A 21,611-nucleotide genomic window follows, 5' to 3' on the forward strand; every position below is an offset into this window, starting at 1 on the left:
TAGACCTGCCCTACGACCCAGCAATTGCACTGTTGGGGATTTACCCCAAAGATTCAGATGCAATGAAATGCCAGGACACCTGCACCCCGATGTTTCTAGCAGCAATGTCCACAATAGCCAAGCTGTGGAAGGAGCCTCGGTGTCCATCGAAAGATGAATGGATAAAGAAGATGTGGTTTATGTATACAATAGAATATTACTCAGCCATTAGAAATGACAAATACCCACCATTTGCTTCAACGTGGATGGAACTGGAGGGTATTATTCTGAGTGAAGTAAGTCAATCGGAGAAGGACAAACAGTGTATGTTCTCATTCATTTGGGGAATATAAATAATAGTGAAAGGGAATATAAGGGAAGGGAGAAGAAATGTGTGGGAAATATCAGAAAGGGAGACAGAACATAAAGACTCCTAACTCTGGGAAACTAACTAGGGGTGGTGGAAGGGGAGGAGGGTGGGGGTTGGGGGTAAAGGGGTGACGGGCACTGAGGGGGGCACTTGACGAGATGAACACTGGGTGTTATTCTGTATGTTGGTAAATTGAACACCAATAAAAAATTAATTTATTAAAAAAATAAATAAAAATAAAAATAAAAATGTTCTGCACAGCAAAAGAAAAGACTCAACAAAATTAAAAGGCAACCTACGGAATGGAAGAAAATGTTTGCCAATCTCTCTGATAAGGAGTTAATGTCCAAAATGTATTTTTAAAAATTCATACCAAAAAAAAAAAAAAAACCACCCAACCTTAAAAATCCCATTAAAAATGGCAGAGGACCTGAACAGACATTTTCCCAAAGAAAACAGAGTAATGGCTAACAGGTACATGAAAAGATGTTCAGCATCACCAATCATAAGGGAAATGTAAATAAAAAACACAATGAGATAGCATATCCTACCCATTAAAATGGCTGTTATCAAAAAGACAAGAGGTAATAAATGATGGAGAAAAGGGAATACCTGTACACTGTTGTACACTGTTGGTGTGGTAGGAATTCAAACTGATACAGCCACTACAGAAAACAGTACAGAGGTTCCTCAAAAAGTTAGAAGTAGAACCTCATAGGATGCGGCAATCCCACTTCTGGAATATATCCAAAGGAAATGAAATCTGATTCTCAAAGAGTATCTGTGCCTCCATGTTCATTACAACATGTTTATTATAGCACAGTCACCAAAGATGTCCATCTATAGATGACTGGGAAAGATGTGGAAGTATCTGTATATGAATATGTATATGTGTATATATGTATGTATACACACACAATGGATTACTATTCAGCCATGAGGAAGAAGGAAATCCTGCCATTTGTAACAACATAGAGGGACTTTAAGGCCATTATGCTAAGTGAAATAAGTCAAAGACAAAGACAAATACTTGAAGATGTCAGGTTTACTACACATAAAAATGTGGGATCTAAGTATGTCAAATAAGTAAGTCAAACTCATAGAACCAGAGGGTAGAAAGGTAGTTGCCAGAGCCTGAGGGTTGGGGGAAATGAGGAGATGTTAGTGAAAGGGTACAAGCTATTAATTATGAGTACACTCTGGAAATCCAATATACAGCATGGTGACTACAGTTAACAATACTATTATATACTTGAAAGGTGCTATGAGAATAGATCTTAAATGTTCTCACCACACACAAAAAATGGTAACTATGTGAGGTGATGGAGGTATTAACTAGCCCAATTGGAGTTATCATTTCACAATATATGTGTATCAAATCATCATATTGTATTCCTTAAATTTGCTAAATTTAAGAGACACTAAACATTATCTCAAATACATATAAAGAAATAAAGATCTGCAATAAATTATAAACACACAGGTAAATATAAGTGACATTATCAATATATTTTTGTTCTATCTCTTGTCTTCTCCTGATTTAAAATACAACTGCATGAAGCAATAATATAAAACTGTGGTACTGGGCTTATAATGTATAAAGATAATCCAGATAAGAATAGTGCCACTAAAATAGAACACAAAGCTACATAGGAGCAAAGTATTATCTATTCTTGTCATTAAGTTGGTATTAAGCCAGATTAGATTTCTATGAGATATCAATTAGAATGCTTATAGCAACCATTAAGAAAACTACTCTAGCTATATATAAAGAAATAACTATATATTTACACATATTAAATATACTTATAAATCGTATATAAAATATACTTATTTTAAATATAATTAAATATGTATTTTAAAGAACAGATAAATCTTGCCTTATTAGTATTGTTTTTTTTTAATTTTTTTAAATTTTTTTTTATTTATGATAGTCACAGAGAGCGAGAGAGAGGCAGAGACATAGGCAGAGGGAGAAGCAGGCTCCATGCACCGGGAGCCCGATGTGGGATTTGATCCCGGGTCTCCAGGATCGCGCCCTGGTCCAAAGGCAGGCGCCAAACCGCTGCGCCACCCAGGGATCCCCTAGTATTGTTAAATGAAAATGTTTTTACACTATTATCAAAAGACAGATTTACAAGAAATATTTTAATATTTTTTTAAACACATGATGCAACTACATACTGTCTACAAGTGATACACTATAGATTCAAAGACACAAATATGTTGAAAATAAAAATATTAAAAACATATCATGTAAGCCAAAGTAATCAAAGATAGCTGAAATGCCTATAGGAAGATCAGAAAAAGACTTTAAGACAAAGTTACTAAAGACAAGTAAGGACATTTTATAATGACAAAAGGGTCAACCAATCCAATCCAACAGGAATACAATTATAAATACATATAAACAAAATGCAGGAGCACTGGGTGTTATTCTGTATGTTGACAAATTGAACACCAATAAAAAATAAATTTATTAAAAAAAAACAATGCTAACTGAATTAAAGATAGAAATGAACAATTAAATATAGTTTTGAATATTTTAAAAAATCTTTCAATAATAGATGGAACACAAAAGCAGAAGATAAATAAGGGAACAGAAAACTTGACCAACACTGCAAACCAAGTAGACCCAATAAACCACAATAAAGGAATATTATTAGTTCTTCTCAAGGACACAGGTAACATTCTCCAAGACACACCTTATGTTAAGCCATAGAAAAACTCTGAATAAATTTTAAATGATTGAAATTATACAAATTATGTTCTTTGGCTAGAACTTAATGAAATCAGAAATCATTAATAAAAAGAAATTTATGAAATCACAAATAAGTGGATTTTTAAAAAAAAAATTTCATTTATTTATTCATGAGAGAGACAGAGAGAGAGGCAGAGACACAGGCAAAAGAAGAAGCAGGCCCCATGCAGGGGGCTCAATTTGGAACTCCATCCCGGCACTCCGGTATCACGCCCTGAGCCAAAGGCAGACACTCAACCACTGAGCCACCCAGGCATCCCACAAATAAGTGGATATTTTAAAATGCTCTCTTAACTCATCAGTGAGTCATGAAGAAAGCAAAAGTGAAATTAATAAGCACTTTGAGATCTGTAAAAATAAAACACAACATTCCAAAATGGATGGGATTTGGCCAATGCAATGCTTACAGGGAAATGTATAGCTCCAAACATGTATGATTTAATAAGACAGAAGATCTAAAATCAATAACCAGAACTTCTACCTAAAGAAATTAGAAAAAGAAGAGTGAACGCCACACAAAGCAATCTGAAAGAAGCAAATAATAATTATTAGAGCAGAAATAGAGAATATGAAAAAAATCAATGACATCAAAAGGTTTTCCTTTTAAAAGATCAAAATTAAAATCTTTTAGCCAGACTGCCAAAAAAAAAGTATGACTCCAGTTGCCATAAACAGTCATGAAATAGGGGATGTTACTATTGACTTTACCAAAAAGAAAAGAATTATAAGACAATACTATCAACTATTGCATGCCAACAAATCAGCCTAGATGAAATGAAAAAATTCCTGGAAGATGCACAAACCACTGAAACTGACTCAAGATAAAAGAAAAACTGTGAATTGGTGTAAAAAAATTCAGAGATTAAATTACATATACATGTAATTATGTATGTATATATGTAAATACATTTTTTAAAGATTTTATTTATTTATTCATGAGAGAGAGAAAGAGAGGCAGAGACACAGGCAGGGGGAGAAGCAGGCTCCACGCAGGGAGCCCAACGTGGGGACTCGATCCCCGGTCTCCAGGATCATGCCCTGGGCTGAAGGCAGCACTAAACTGCTGAGCCATCTGGGCTCCCCACATTTTTTTTTACATATATACATAAACAAAAAGGCCAGGCCTAAATGACCTCATTGGCAAATTCTACTGAACATATAAGAATTACTATGAAGGATGGTTTGATATTCACAAATCAATGCCACATCAATAAAAGAAGGAAAAAAAGCATTTGAAAAAGTACAACATCCATTCATGATAAAAATCCTCAAAAAAGTAGGTTTAGAGGGAACAAACCTCAACATAATAAAGGCCATCTATGAAAAGGCATCCAAATTGCCAAGGAAGAAGTAAAACTTTCACTATATGCACGTATGAAAATATATACAGAAAATCCAAAAGACTCTACCCAAAAACGACTAGAACTAATAAATTCAGTAATTCACAGAATATAAAATCACTGTGCAAAAATCTGTTGCATTTCTATACACCAATAATGAAGTATCAATAAGAGAAACTGAGAAAACAGTCCCACTTATAATTGCACCAAAAATAATAAAATCTAGGAATAAACATAACCAAAGAGGTGAAAGACCTGTAAAATATAAAAAATATAAAAACCTGATGAAAGACATTGAAGATTACACAAAGAAATGGAAAGATCTTCCATGATCATGGATTGGAATAACAAATATTGTTAAAATGTCTATATTAACCAAATCAATCTATACATTTAATGCAATCGCTAACAAAATACTATCAGCATTTTTCACCTAGCTAGAACAAACAATCCAAAAATTTGTACGGAACTACAAACGACCCTGAATAGCAAAGCAACCTTGAAAAAGAAAAGCAAAGTTGGAGGCATCACAATTTGGGAATTCAAGGTTTATCACAAAGCTATAGTGACTGGGATGCCTGGGTGGCTCAGTGGTTGAGCATCTGCCTTCAGCTCAGGGCATGATCCCTAGGTCCTAGGATTGAGTCCCACATGGGGCTCCCTGTGGGGAGCCTACTTCTCCCTCTGCCTATGTCTCTGCCTCTCTCTCTGTGTCTCTCATGAATAAATGAATAAAATCTTTAAAACAAAAAACAAGGGCAGCCCCAGTGGCGCAGCAGTTTAGTGCCGCCTGCAGCCCAGGGTGTGATCCTGGAGACCCAGGATCGAGTCCCACGTCGGGCTTCCTGCATGGAGCCTGCTTCTCCCTCTGCCTGTGTCTCTGCCTCTTTCTAAACAAACAAACAAACAAATAAATAAATAAATCTTAAATAAAAAACAAAAAAATAAAACAAAAAACAAACAAAAAAACCACAAAGCTATAATGATCAAAACAGTATGGTATTGGCACAAAAATAGACATAGGCCAATGAAACAGAACAGAAAACCCAGAAATAAACCTACAACTATATGGTCAATTAATCTTCAAAAAAGCAGGGAGGAAAAGGAAGGATAGAAGGAAAGGGGTGGGAATTCCCTCTCAGTTTGTTTCCTCTTTGCCAAGCCAAACATGCTAACAACTGTTCTGGCCCATTCACTGGTTCATGAACTCTTTTAGCAGCTTTATCTACAATAGCCAAACTATGGAAAGAGTCCAAGTGCCCATCTATTGATGAATGGATAAAGATGCAGGGTGTATATATATACACACACATACACACATTATATATATATATAAAATACATTATTTATATAATATACATATATATAATGGAATATTACTCAGCCATCAAAAAGGATGAAACCTTGCCATTTGCAGCAATGTGGATGGAGCTAGATTGCATTATGCTAAACAAAATAAGTCACTCAGAGAAAAATAAATACCATATGATTTCACTCATATGTGGAATTTAGGAAACAAAACAGATGAGCATGTGGGAAGGGGGAGGAGAGAAGAGTGAGAAGGAGGCAAACCATTAGAGACTCTTAATGATAGAGAACAAACTGAAGGTAGATGGACAGAAGTGGGTGGAGGATGCGCTAGATGGGTATTAAGGAGCACACTTATGATGAGCCCTGGATGTTTTATGTAAGTGATGAATAACTAAATTCTACTCCTGAAACCAATATTATACTATATGTTAACTAACTAGAATTCAAATAAAAATTTGGAAGAAAAAAAAATTCTTCAGGTATCCAAATGAAGCTTCTCTTGTTTTAAAAAAAAATTACAGACATACACAGAGATACACACATCATGTATTTCAACAAAGGTACTTTTTCTAAATGTTCTAACAAAACTATGAAGCCACAGCACAGCATTGTTCAAATTAATACATTTAGAGTCCTCAGCATTGAAAACCCTGTAGATTTTCTGTTGTCGGCATGCAGTTATAAAGTCTTTTATTCAAGTGTATAAAATATACTTGTCATGTGGAACTTTTTCAAAACATTTACAAGACTTCAAAATAAAATATTTATAAAATAAAAGTTTTGCTAAAAAGTAAGCATGCAAAACCACAATAATTCCAAAGGCATGGAAAGGACTTAGGATTCTGGAAAGATTGTTCCATAGTCTCTGTACTCTGACCACAAGCGTCACACAGTGACTAGCGCATAGTAGTTATTTGAGAAGTATTTTTGGAATGAATCAAACAGCCTCCTCTCAACCTTGTTCCCGCTGCTCCATGCATGTAATTTCTTCTCTAGTTCAGTCTCATCGCTCATATTGAAAGCATTCCTTTCCCACGGCCTCATAACCTTCTGCACATGGTGTTTCTATCACCTATCACCTTCTCCCCTTCCTCACCTATTCAATTTGAATTTTATGGATCTATCAAAGACCAATGCAAATTTCAGCATAGTAAACCGAGTCTGATTTCCTTAGTCCATAAAAGTCTTTTAAGAATCTGTACTTCTTTGGAACATATATACATGCTGTACATCCAAATTACCCAAAGCAGGGATCCCTGGGTGGCGCAGCGGTTTAGCGCCTGCCTTTGGCCCAGGGCGCAATCCTGGAGATCCGGAATCGAATCCCACGTCGGGCTCCCGGTGCATGGAACCTGCTTCTCCCTCTGCCTGTGTCTCTGCCTCTCTGTGTGTGTGTGTGACTATCATTAAAAAAAAAATTACCCAAAGCACATTTTTTTTAAATTTAGGTGCCCAGGACCCATTTTAAAACTAGTGAGTCCTGATGTAATTTGCAGATCTGTATCTTTTAAAGCTGCCACCAATCTACAAATCAGCCCTAGGAGACCATTCTTCTATACCACATAAACTTGTCTTATAGAGCGATACCTGCTTGTGCTGGTTTGTAAACATTTTATTGTGTCAAGGGTAAATGCTGAGAGAACTGAGCTGTAGTATAATCTTCTGTTACATTCCCCACAATCCTCTACACAGTACCAGGCACAGAAGCATCACTGGATTTATGAAATATGAGTTAACTTGGGCTAAAATTACACATTATACTGTATGGTCCATATAATTTTAATCTGTATGCCAAACCCAGTGCCTATAACAAGACTTGGAATAAAGTAAGTGCACAATAAACACTTGATCTGTTTAAATTAAGGTGAATAAAATAGTCACAGTTCTGCCACCCATGCTGATTTACAAACAATCGAATAATCATACTTTATGTCCCTAAAGCTCTTTCATGCCCATATCTCAAATTATAACCTGTTTGATCTTCCAAGGATGACCTAATGTCTGAGAAACAGACAATTGGAAAACTAGGATAGTAAAAATATGGAATATTTGAGTTGAAGGAATATCTTCAATCAACAAATTAATTCCATTATTTAGCCATTAGAAGGGAGGAAATCCTGGTATGTGTGACAACATGGAAAGAACTTGAAGGCTTTATGTTAAGGCCATCCTTTATTGCCCTTCTATACAATCAACCTATAGCTATTCTCATGGAGAAAACATAGGCTTACACAACTGGTTTGCTCTTTGGGTGCGCTTTACAAGCAATACATAGAATTAGTAAGATTCTTACTAACTTAACAAAAAAGCTAATCCATTCAGTTTTCCTCATCTCCTTTCACTGTGGCCCATGTCTACCCTAGATGTCTTACTTGATAATTCTTTGAACTATAAGGAGAAACACTTTTCAGATAGTTACTCTCTAAAAGTCAAAGAATTAGATCAACTCTTTCTAAAATAATTTTTTGCTTCTGCTACCAATAAAATCTTACTAATTTTCTGAACTTTTGGATGCCTACAGACTAACAAAATACATAGCAAAATGGGTGTTACCTCTATAATTTATCCGTACATTATTTTACTTTTCTGTAGATTTATTTTAGAAAGGACTGATTTGTGCAATTTTCACATTGGCCTTTAGACTTTTGACAATATGGCACTCCTAGTGTAGTTGGTTAACAAAAGGACTAAATGGAACTTTGAGATTCGATTTATACCGCTGGCTCTTTTTTAAAATTTGTGTCGGGATCCCTGGGTGGCTCAGCGGTTTGGCGCCTGCCTTTGGCCCAGGGCACGATCCTGGAGTCCTGGGATCGAGTCCCACGTCGGGCTCCCAGCATGGAGCCTGCTTCTCCCTCCTCCTGTGTCTCTGCCTCTCTCTCTCTCTCTCTCTATCATAAATAAATAAATAAATAAATAAATAAATAAATAAATAAATAAATCTTTTAAAAAAAGAAAAAAATAAAATTTGTGTCTTAAGTAATTTTAGATTTCAGGTAAGTTACAAAATACAGCATAATCTCCATCTAATCCTCACCCAGCTTCCCCTCATGTTAACAATTTACAAATTATACAATTATACGTAGTACAATTCAGACACACAATATTAGTACAGTACTATAAAACAGACCTTTCACCACTTTTTCCAATATTGTCCTTTTTATGTACCAGAATGCTATCAGGATCCCACATTATATTTAGTTTCTACTTATCCTTAGGCTCCTACTATCTGTAACAGTTTCTGAGTCTTTTCTCATTTTTTGTGATTTTCATGCTTGCAAAGAGTTATGATCGTTTTTCTGAACATCCCTCAGTTTGGGTTTGACTGATGTTTTCTCATGATTGCACTGAGATTATGCATCTCACATACCACAGAATATTACTGTCCTTCTCTGCTTCCTATCAAGAGACTTAAGATATTAATGTGTATTTTAACAGATGTTTAATCACTTGGTTAAACTGACATCTTGCTGTAAAGTTTTTATACTTCCCTCTATAGTTACTAATCACCTCGAGGAAGATACTTTATGAAGCCCCCTTCTCAAACATCCTCTCACTGATTTTAGCATCCATCAGTAGATATTTTCTCTTGTAATGTCTGTGTCATGCTGGTTTTCTGTTTCCTTGTTTTCTTCTATATAATTAAAATTTTACCATAAAGGAAAAGCTATCCCTTCTCCTCTATTTATACATTTCATCAATTATTCCTAAAAATATATATAAGTATTGATTATATACATTATGATTCAGTATTATCATAGTTTTCTACTCAAACTGTTCCAGCTGAGCGAGTGAGAGCTCCTTCAGCTTTTCCTGTGTGCTTCTGACAAGCCCCATCTTCTTCTGAGCATTTCCTTACTTTCTGCCACCACATAAATTTACAGTTTGTCTTGTATTTTTCTTTACCTCAACCCTATTTTAGTATATGTGCTGCCGAAGCGAGCACTTACCTCAACCCTAGAATAAACTTTCTCCAAGGAGTCATGGCTCTTTTTATGTAAAGAATGATATTTAGAAACCAAAGTCTGGGCACCAGTTGTGTCCATTGTTACTAGAGTGCTACTGCTTCTAGGCCTTCCCAAAGGGCAGAGCTAGGAACTAAGCAACACATTAACACACATCTCCATTTCTCCATCTAGCTGTACATAGAATCAAAACCAGGAGTTCATAATGATACTTCATATTCGAATTCTAATACTCACATAAAGTACTTTCAAAATTGCTAACCAATACCCCTATAAGTAATACATTTATTAACTAGATGGTAGCCTTTATTTTAAGTCCTTTTCATCTTTAGCTTCACAGTATCCAGTCAAGATAGGTTTTCAAACTTACTTGTGTTAGTTTTCTAAATTTCCATCCCATTCATGTAATCCATTTGTAATATAGATGGGTGCATATGCTAGTGGTGTATTCCATCTTGGTTTCCTCCTACAGATGTTTTTTTAAGGATACAAACTCAGAATAAGCAGTAAATATCCCTAGAGATATAATGCACAGTATAGTGAATATAAACAATATTATATTATTATCAAACATGCAGAGACCAGCTCTTAATTATTTCAGCCACTAAAAAGAAATGATAATCATGCAACTGGATAGAGGTGCTAATTATTGCCACAAGGACAATCAGAATATATAAATGCATCAAATTAACATGTTGTACACCTTAAATTTACACAATATTATAGATTAAATATATTTCAATTTTTAAAAGTCTTTTCCTACACTATGATTAAAGAGGAATTCACCCATATTTTCTTCTAGTACTTATATGGTTGCATATTTTACATTTAGGTTCCTCATCTCTTTGTAGTTTACTCTTGTGTATGGTGTGAGATGAGACTGTATCTGTTTTCCAAGGAGCTACCCAGTTGTTCCAGCACCATTTGCCAAAAGATCTATCTTTATGTTACTGATTTAAGATGCCATCTTTGTCATATCCTAAGTTTCCATATGTATTTGGGTCTAATTCTGGAATTTCTGTTTTATTACATTCGCCTGTTTATCCATTCATGTGCTAGTAACACACTGTCTTAATTATCGAGGAGACAGAGGATGTTTTCATCCATACTGGTGCTTACTCCCCCTGCATAATTGTTTTTTTTAGTGTTTTCCTTCCTGTATGACCATGTTAATCTTCTCATGTGAGCTTTAGTAGCAACTTGGCCAACTCCTTATAAGAGTAGTTGGCATGGTTATTGGGGTTACCTTGTTATTCTTGACTTTGGATAGTATATTTAAAATATCCTGAGACACTGCATGTGTGATCCTTCAAACATAATATGTAAAAGAAAAAAATGGCTAAATGGCAGGAGACATTTAAAAATAAATTCTGGTCTCTGCTCCTCCCCGTTCGACAGATAGCCGCATCTTCTGGTTCAGTGCCAGCCGCATCCCTGAGACACGATGGTGAAGGTCTGAGTGAACGAATTTGGCCGTATTGGGTGCCTGGTCACCAGGGCTGCTTTTAACTCTGGCAAAGTGGATATTGTCGCCATCAATGACCCTTTCATTGATCTCAACTACATGGTGTACATGTTCCAGTATGATTCTACCCACGGCAAATTCCACGGCACAGTCAAGGCTGAGAATGGGAAACTTGTCATCAAAGGGAAGTCCATCTCCATCTTCCAGGAGTGAGATCCCGCCAACATCAAATGGGGTGATGCCGGTGCTGAGTATGTTGTGGAGTCCACTGGGGTCTTCACCACCATGGAGAAGGCTGGGGCTCACTTGAAGGGTGGGGCCAAGAGGGACATCATCTCTGCTCCTTCTGCTAATGCCCCCATGTTTGTGATGGGCGTGAACCACAAGAAGTATGACAACTCCCTCAAGATTGTCAGCAATGCCTCCTACACCACCAACTGCTTGGCTCCTCTAGCCAAAGTCATCCATGACCACTTCAGCATCGTGGAGGGCCTCATGACCACCATCCATGCCATCACTGCCACCCAGAAGACCGTGAATGGCCCCTTTGGGAAGCTGTGGTGAGATGGCCGAGGGGCTGCCCAGAACATCATCCCTGTTTCCACTGGTGCCACCAAGGCTGTGGGCAAGGTCATCCCTGAGCTGAACAGGAAGCTCACTGGCATGGCCTTCCGTGTCCCCACCCCTAATGTGTCAGTTGTGGATCTGACCTGCCGCCTGGAGAAAGCTGACAAATATGACGACATCAAGAAGGTAGTGAAGCAGGCATCGGAGGGCCCCCTCAAGGGCATCCTGGGCTACACTGAGGACCAGGTTGTCTCCTGTGACTTCAACAGTGACACCCACTCTTCCACCTTTGACACCGGGGCTGGCGTTGCCCTCAATGATCACTTCCTCAAGCTCATTTCCTGGTATGACAATGAATTCGGCTACAGCAACCGGGTGGTGGACCTCATGGTCCACATGGCCTCCAAGGAGTAAGAGCCTCCTGAACCACCAGCCCCAGCAAGAACAAGAGGACAAGAGAGGCCCTCAGCTGCTGGGAAGTCCCTGCCCCAACTTAATCCCACAACACACTGAGAATCTCCTGACCTCCAATTTATATCCTAGACCCCGAGGAAGGGGAGGAGCTTGGGGAGCCCTACCTTGTCATGTACCATCAATAAAGTATACTGTACCCAGCCAAAAATAAATAAATAAAAATAAATAAAAATAAATTCTGACAATGGAATTGAGAATTGTTTGCTCAATATGGCAAGGGGGAAAAACCTTAAAAAAAATCAAGTGCCTCTTAGGGGACCCACTGCAGAGGTTAACTTCTTTTTAATATATATGTACTGCAAATATTATTGAGACTTATGATTCTTCTTGCCTAGAATTGTCTTTTGAATTGGTCTCCTATGTTTGTATTCACTGTCATTGCCCTAATTCAGTTACTTGGCTTTTTCCTTCTTACATCTGGGCAGCAAAATCCAATGATCTTTGGAAAGCATTCATTACCCACCCAAAACTTAAACCTCATCTCATGACATAGCAACACAAAACCTTGTGTTAATTTCTTGCTGTCTTGAGGAAAAATTCCAAATTATTTAGTACAGTATTTAAGCGCCTTTATGATCTGACCCAGCTCTGTTTTTTAGGTTTATCTTCTCAAGCTTTTGCCTTCATCCCCCTTAAGTTATGTGACATTGGTCATCATTATTGTCACTGATCATCATATCTGCATACCTTAGCCTTAAATGCCCCTAACATTTTTCTCCTGTTGGACTATAGAAGTTAGAGACTAAAAAAAATGAGCCATTGGGATTTCATCAAGATTGAAACCTTCTGCACAGTGAAGGAAACAATCAACAAAATAAAAGGCACCCTAAGGAATGGGAGAAAATATTTGCAAGTGACATATCAGATAAAGGGCTAGTTATCCGAAATCTATAAAGAACTTATCAAACTCAACATCCAGAAAACAATAATCCAGTCAAGAAATAGGCAGAAGTCATGAACAGACATTTCTCCAAAGAAGACATACAAATGGCTAACAGACACATGAAAAAAATTCTCCACATCATTCATCATTAGGGAAATACAAATCAAAACCACAATGAGATACCACTACACACCAATCAGAATTACTAAAATTAACAACTCAGGAAACAAACAATAGATGTTGGCAAGGATGCAGAGAAAAGGGAACCCTCTTACACAATTGGTAGGAATGTAAACTGGTGCAGCCACTCTGGAGAACAGTATGGAGGTTCCTCAAAAAGTTAAAAATAAAGCTACCCTACCACCTAGCAATTGCACTATAAGATATTTATCCAAAGGACACAAAAATAGTGATTCAAAGGAATATATGCACCCCAATGTTTATAGCATATATATGTATAAAACATCTTTATCCATTGGATATCAGTGGAACGTTACTTGGGCATCAGAAAGAATGAAATCTTGCCATTTGTAATGACATGGAAGGAATTAGAGAGTATTATGCTAAGCAAACTAAGTCAGAGAAATAACATATGATTTCATTCATGTGTGGAATTTAAGAAACAAAACAGAGGAATATAGGGGAAGGGAAGGAAAAATAAGATAAAGACAGAGAGGGAGGCTAACCATAAGAGATGCTAAACTCTAGGAAACAAACTGAGGGTTTCTGGAGGTGAGGAAGGTGGGGGGATGGGGTAACTGGGTGTTGGGCATTAAGAGGGCACTTGATGTAATGAGCACTGAGTGTTATATGCAACTGATGAAACACTAAATTCTACCCCTGAAACTAGTAATACATAATATGTTAACTAACTTGAATTTAAACAACCCCCACCCCAAAAAAGAACCTAAGGACTATACTCAAATGGCAGACTTGCTGCGATGCAGCTATGGTTCTCCTATGTGCTCCATGCTTATGTATATTGCAGAACTGATCAATACTGCTGATGAATTCCTACATGGTAGGTACCTATAGAACTCACCCAGTCTTCAATACAGGACTCAGCACATGGCAGAGTCCCCACAGCTCCGACAAAATGACCAAAGGGGCTACTGTGGAAGATAACATAAGATTAAGATAAAATTACCTTGGTCAGCAGCTTCATCGCTAAAGAAAAGTAGGAAGTGCACTCAGGCTTTAAAAGTATTTTAAGAACAATAATCCAGAATTTTCCCTGCATCTGTGCAGCTAGAACAGCAACATAGTGCTGTGCTCTGTGCCTGGGGCTCTAATGGAAATGATAATAGATGGCAGGCCAGGAATACAGCTTACCAATTCCTATCTTGCTCACATCTTCTTTAATACAGAGAACAGAGCGACTGCTCATCTTTATTTTGCATTTGTACAAACTGGAAAAGGCAGCCCTTTCTTAAGATACTTAACACCTGTTGGAAAATTGCCATAATATATGTTTTATTATATATAATATATATTATATACTATATATAATATGTATGCTTTAAAATATATAATTGTATTAAATCATATATTATGTAAATTGTTTATAAGTATAATATATTAATACACCATTGTAATACTTAAAGTCATAATATATATATATTCTGTTTATATTATAATACATATATAATTAGTATATTTAGCTAATAATATGTGCTATACATATCTAAGGGAACTATACTATGAATGACACTCCTCAGAGCTATACAGAGAACATCCTGCCCAAACACACAAGTTGACTATAACAAAAAATACAGGATGTATTATTGAGTGGAAAAAATAAAACCAATGTTAAAAGAGTGCATATGTCACCAACTGTGTGAGAGAAGGTGAGTATTATTTTACCCACATAAAAACATCTCTGCAAGGACATTTAAAAATGTACTACCTTTGTTGAGGGGTAAGGAGGAAAGGACAGAGGGGAACAGAGGGAGAGAATCTTGTTGCTGTTTGACTCTGTAATCTTTTAAAAATCATGTGAACATATTATTTATTCAAAATAAGTACGAACATGATTCAAATAGAAAGCTTTCTGAACACTGATGAGGACTCACACACATCTTCACAGTGATAAGACTCTAATGGTGACTTTCCCACCAGCAGATCCTCCCCAAGCAAAAATAAATAAATAAATAAAAAATCACATGGAAAGAGTTTGGCTCTTCCAAGCAAAAACCCTGAATCAAGAAGCATAAAAACATTGCCAGTAAGGTAAGTAAACTCTGGATGTGTGCTGTACATTATTGTATCTGCAGTCACCAATACTATGGCACACTAAAAAATTTAAGAATATTAGCTGTCATGTTAAGTGTTCTTACAATGCAACTTTCAAAAATAACTTATTTAAACAAACAAATGGCCTGCCCAGTTCTGGGCCTCTATTTATGGGCCAAGACAAAAAAAAAAGATTAGTGGTTAAACCCCAGGGAAGTCTTCAGTTTGAGAGCAAAATAAGAAGTAATAAGACCTAGGACGCTTGGGTGGCTCAGTGGCTGAGTGTCTGCCTTCTGCTCAGGCCATGATCCTGGGGTCCTGGGATCAAGTCCTGCATCAGGCTCCCTGCAGGGAGCCTGCTTCTCCCTCTGCCTCTCTCTCTCTCTCTCTCTCTCTCTCTCTCATGAATAAATAAAAATAAAATCTTAAAAAAGAGAGAGAGAGAGAGAGAGAACTAGGACCATGTAGATTAACAGAGTGGCCAGGCTCAATATATGCTAAAAATTAATCCAAGTCTAAAAGAAACAATATACTTTAATAATTTTAAGAGTCACAAAATTCATGAAACTTTAAACCTACTCATATAAGCCAAGAGCTGACAATATTGCTAGGAAAGTTGCTTTCAGAGTCAAAGTTGATGGAGAAAATTTTCAACTTTTAATGTTTGTGAGCCCTGCTCCTGAGCTTGCAGAGAAGCTTTACTTTTACCAAGGTCAGAGTGACTTCACCCAACTTCAGAGCATAGGCTCTGTTTCTGCCCCGAGCACACATTATCCAACTGCTTCATTAGCAAATAACCTAAAAGAAATATTGCAAACAAAATATAAGAATAAAAATCCCCTAAGTTCTCTCATACCACCAAAGCCTACAACCTTGTGCATACTAAAAGCATAAGATAAAGTTTCTAATTTTCTGAAATGTCCTTCCTCATGATGATTTGTAACTCTTGATGTTACAAAAAAACATATATTACCCTACATTACATATTCCTTCTCCAGAGCATCCATTTCTTTGTAAAGATTATGTACCCAGGGCATCTCTCTGCCTATGGCTCAGAGAGTTTTGTAAACTCTCTCACCCTTTTAAGATGTTAGTTATTTGGAAGAAAGAGAGAGAGAGCAATCGAGGGGGAAGGGAAAGAGAAGCAGAGAGGGAGGCAGAATGAATCTCAAGTAGACTCCATCCTGAGTCTGATGGGGCCTTAATCTCACCACTGTAGGACCATGACCTGAGGCAAAACCAGGAATCAGATTCTTCACTGACTGAGCCACCCAGGCACCCCTCATTTTTTTCCAATATATTTTAAAAGGTTTGCTCATTTTTCTTTTTTTTAAAGATTGTATTTATTCATAACAGACACAAAGAGAGAGGCACAGACACAGGCAGAGGGAAAAGCAGGCTCCATGCAGGGAGCCCAATATGGGACTCGATCCCAGGACTCCAGGATCATGCCCTGGGCTGAAGGCAGTGCTAAACCGCTGAGCCACCCAGGCACCCCGGTTTGCTCATTTTTCAATGACAACTGCCAATGAGCATTTATCAGACCACCAGTTTTTAAAATATCTGATGATTATAAATATGCAACTGCATATTATTATTGGTGGTAGAAGAATGAGGTTATTCATCATATAGCAGAATGATGTTAATTGTATGAAGGTTTATAACTCAGCTTTCATCCTTTCCTTCCCCAGTCTCCACTTTATTGCACCCTGCTGCAGGAAGTCTGTACTTTTATTTTGGTTTCCAGCTCATTATATTAGCATAGATCTGAAAATAAATATCTTCCTAGATTCTAGGCTCCTTTACAGTCTTGGTAAGCAGGAACCGTAGTGTGTGATGTGTTAAGGTGTAACCCAGGGAAGTCAGTGTTGAATTCTCCTACACTCTGGCATATATAAAATGTAGGAATTTCCGAGTTCCCAGTATGCGGCATGGGGTGCTGAGGAATCAGTTACAGACCATTTGCAGGAACTAAGAGTAAAAGTGCGTGGACACATTTCCAACATAAGCTGCTCTAGAAACTTTTCCTTCTGTCCCTTCAGTCTTGTCAATTTTTAGGATAGTAGAAGAGCCAGCTGTTGAAGAGAAACCTGAGAAAATGCTTTTAGAGAATCCTTTTAGACACTTCTCTTTCCGAATCAAGAACAGACCAGAGCCTTCATTCCTTGATTCCTACAGAATATGTCTTGTAGCAAACAATATTCTATGAGGGTCTGCCTTACAGAGTATGTCATATTTTTAGTTACCTCCAGACCCAAAATCTTCCAAAAGTCATCACTTGCTATGGGAATGATCTGAGTGTGAAAGTGTATTGTATCTAATGTTGTAACAGTCTACCAAAAGATCTCAGTGGCATCACCAGCTGGAGGGATAGTACTTGCCACTCAAAAGAGAATTTTACTATAAATTCACAGAATTTTACTGCAATACTAAACAATCCTCCCTCAATCTCATTTTAAGCACCTGAGTCTTGTAATCCCAGGAATTATGAAACCATGTCTACTTCACTCCCAGTTTTTTTTTCCTGAAATGTGAGAAAATATCCAAGCCATACTATACCTAATTCTGGATACATGCTTTTCCTAAGGATTTTTGCACATTTCCTGAGGCTTTTTTTTTTTTTTTTTTTGGTCTGCTCAGTGCATGCAGGTGGTCAGATGTGTGTGCACATAGACACACAAGGAATGGGAGAAATAAAGGAAATCATTTACTTCTATTTTACTTTGAAGTGCTGTAATTACATTTATCTTGAATGTATTGAACAAAGAAAGTCAAAGATAACCTAAGCCCCAAACCCACTGTATATAAATCAGAGCCAATGATCTCTAATAAGGCATAAAAGCATATCTAACAGTTCAATTTTTTTCTGAGCATCTGTTTTAAATACAGCAGTGTGCTACCTGTTGTGGGGGACTCAACACTAAATTATTGGGATCTTTTCACTACAATGGCTCCCATGTCTAAGCATGTCTGAATCAAAGCATAATGGGATGTGCTCTCTTATCTGAAGCTCCCATGAATCAATCCAAAACTATTTCCACACGATCATGTTCAAAGTCATTCACATGAAATTTGGGGCTTTCCATTTTAGACACAAGTGTGGCCAAATCCTTTACAAGTAAAGCCCCTGTTCTTCTCTTAAAGTTTACCATCTCAGAAAACAGCACCCATCACCCAATTGTCTGAGCTCCAAAAATAACAGTCTTCCTTTTTTTTTTTTTTTCAATTCTTACTTCCAACTCAGCCCTCAGCACTGCCCTCCAAAATATATCCCAAATCAGTCCTTCTCTCCTTTAGCTACCTATTACCCCCGATGCAAGCTACCATTATATTTTACCAGAATTACTACGATATCTTCCTTACCAGTTTCAGGCTTCCATCTTTTTCCTTTTCTCTCTATAATCTCCACCTAGTAGTCAAAGTGGCTTTTTAAGACCTGATTCGGTCACCTGGTTTTATAAGTTCTATTGGAATACAGACATCTGTTTAAGTATTGTCTATGGCTATTTCTTGGCACAGCAGCAGAAATGAGTAGTGTTAATAGAGACTAGATGGGCTTCAAAGCCTAAAATACTATCTAACTCTTAACAGAGTTTACTATTTCTTTTTTTAAAAAATATAAATCAGATCAGACCACCTCCCCCTCCAAAAAAGTTCAAAAGTCCTTCCTCCTTATACTTGGAAGAAAATCAAAATTTTTTTTGCTTTAGCCTGCAAAACCCCACATACTCATGACTATATTAAATAAATGGGAGTAAGTCACTGGTTTATCCACTTTGGTATCTTTTCTACACCAATGGTACCACATTCAAACAGTGAGGAATGTACATCTAAAAACTCATTATTAAGGTATTAGGAGAATTGTTTAGATAAAGTGGACATACCACAGGCATTAGAATGACACAGACTAGAGCTTAATTCCCAGCTTCAATAAAGGCTTACTGAATTCCATTTCTCATTTGCCAGCTATTTATCTCAGAGTTCTAGAGAGGACTGAATGAGATGAGATCATTTATGTGAACACATTGTCACCACGATTTTACAAATTCTGGTCATGTCCTTCCTGGCCCAAATGCTCTTCACTTTTTAACCTGTCCTCACACATTTCCTTGATAATTAAAATTCCAACTGCTGGAGAAAAAAAAAATACATGAAAACAAAGTCCATTTTATTTTATTTTTTTTCTATTTCTCTTTTTTTCCAAAGTCCATTTTAAATGTTTAATGTCTCCTATGTAAATTTCTATTTTCCTTAGTTTTACTTTGCTTTATTTCTTTAGATAACTGAATGAACCATTTTCTTCCTCTAGAATTTACATCCTTTATGGAAATCAAATACTCCTCATGGCCAACTGGCCTAGATATAGTTACAAACTAATAGTTTTACTTCTAGAATTTTTTTTTTTTTTAAGTAAAACTTGGCAGATGCAGTAGTGAAGCCAAGAGACTCTTCACTATTGCTTCGGATCCAAGCAAATGCCTTTTGATGATATTGATTTACCTTATGATGCATAGAAACAGGATTATTTTTGCAACACCCCATCTAGGGATGCATATTACTTTAGCTCATCCTGAGCCATTAGTCAAGAAATAGAGTAGTCTGATAGGAAACACTTAAAGCTTGTGAACTTGGTTCTGATTATTTTAAGACAGGATTATAGGAAGAACAGTCAGCTGTCTTGGCTTACTCCTATAGAATCACATGGTCCTGTCACTGCATAAGCAGCAGACCTTGTAAGCAGCAGACCTTGAGATAGGATTTGAATGCAAGTAGTTCATCTGGGACAGAATCCTGTAACACACCAGTAGGGGAGGGGAGAATGAGAAAGGGAAACAGAAACAATCAACAAAGAGCAAGTTACTATTGGATATAACTGGAGCTTATTATCACCAGGATCCAGGGTACCTCAAAGGTATCCCCATGAGGGCTGAAAGAGCCACATATTTACAAACTCTCTCCAGTAAATCACTGCCTGATGGAGGGCAGTAATTCTCTGACACACTAGGCCAAGTGTGCTCAAATCATCACAGAAACTCATAGGTAAAGAGAAGCAGACTCTTGGTAAAGACTACCAATTGGAAGTCTGGCTCACATAAACATTAATGGGAAGAATCAATTGGTTGTAAGAGGGACATGGACAGAATCTTCCACACAGGTAATCACCAGATCCAGTGGGGTGGGGGTCCATGGCTCAGAAAGAGATGGGGACAATGTCAAGACTAAGAATATTGATTCACTCATCAAACATTAGTTGATGACCTACTGCAAAACAGAGGACCTAGTCATAACTAGAACATGTAGAATATTTACTTCTCTTCCCTGCCTCATGCCCTTCTGCACATCCTACCCTCAGCAAGCCAAGCTCGTTCACAGGCACATGCTTCCTCAAAGATACTGGCTGGTAACTTTCTCCCCTGAAAGATTTCTTTTCCTATTAGGCTGACCTCAGCAACCTGTGTCCCTGTAAAATTTTGTAAAGATCTCTACTACAGCTTATCAAGGTATAATTCATCCTTTCATGTCTGTCTGCCTGCCTCTACCTGGCTCTAGGCTCCATAGAGCTAAGGGATCTAAGAACCTAGCACAGAGTGAATGTTCAAAAAAACTTTAATTGAATTGGACAGAAGGAAAATGCAAGGAAAGGAAAAAATCAGAATAATGGCATTGTAAACAGCAGGGTAGAACATATTTATAGAATGCTCACAGAATATTACCTTAAATATACACTTATACTAAGAAAAAGTATGGACAAGTAATATATAATTACATATTAACGACAAACTTTGTCTTTGGTTTATCAACATTTCCTAATTTTACTCCTATGAAGACACATTAGCTCTATAATTTAAAGCTTAAAAAGATTTTTAAGGCCTTGATCAAGGCCAATCAGGGTCAGACCAGTTATAGCTTTCAGATTTCAAGGCCAGACAGGAAAACCAGCAAGTAATCCAACAGGCAGGATTCAAATACAATAGGGGACTTGGAAATTGAGGTAGCTTCTAACTCTGTGACCTTCATCTGTGACCGGTTCTCAGAATGAAACCATGTGACACTATGTAGAGACTGGTGTATGAGGCTGGGGATATAGTAAATAATGAGGCCAGACAGGGGACAAGGGTGGTTGGAAATGAGAGTGTTCACTGTATCTTAAAATACTAAAACAAATTATATTTAGTGATCTTCTTCAAACTCTTCATTTTACAGATGAAAGTATCAAACATCAAAGAAAAAGAACTTTTTAACAGGAAGTCACTATTTCTTTTG

General features: G+C 37.1%; 1 long non-coding RNA gene and 1 pseudogene across 20 annotated transcripts in view; one reads left to right on the forward strand and one right to left on the reverse strand.

Moving 5' to 3' along the window:
* The window catches only part of LOC144289656 (uncharacterized), a 469,344-nt gene that overhangs the window by 343,662 nt on the left and 104,071 nt on the right, over window positions 1-21,611 (reverse strand). The window lies entirely within an intron of this gene.
* Window positions 11,131-12,368, forward strand: LOC144289654 (glyceraldehyde-3-phosphate dehydrogenase pseudogene; annotated as a pseudogene).

Source organism: Canis aureus, chromosome 19 (assembly GCF_053574225.1).
Source record: "Canis aureus isolate CA01 chromosome 19, VMU_Caureus_v.1.0, whole genome shotgun sequence".
NCBI classification, from domain to species: Eukaryota; Metazoa; Chordata; class Mammalia; order Carnivora; family Canidae; genus Canis; species Canis aureus.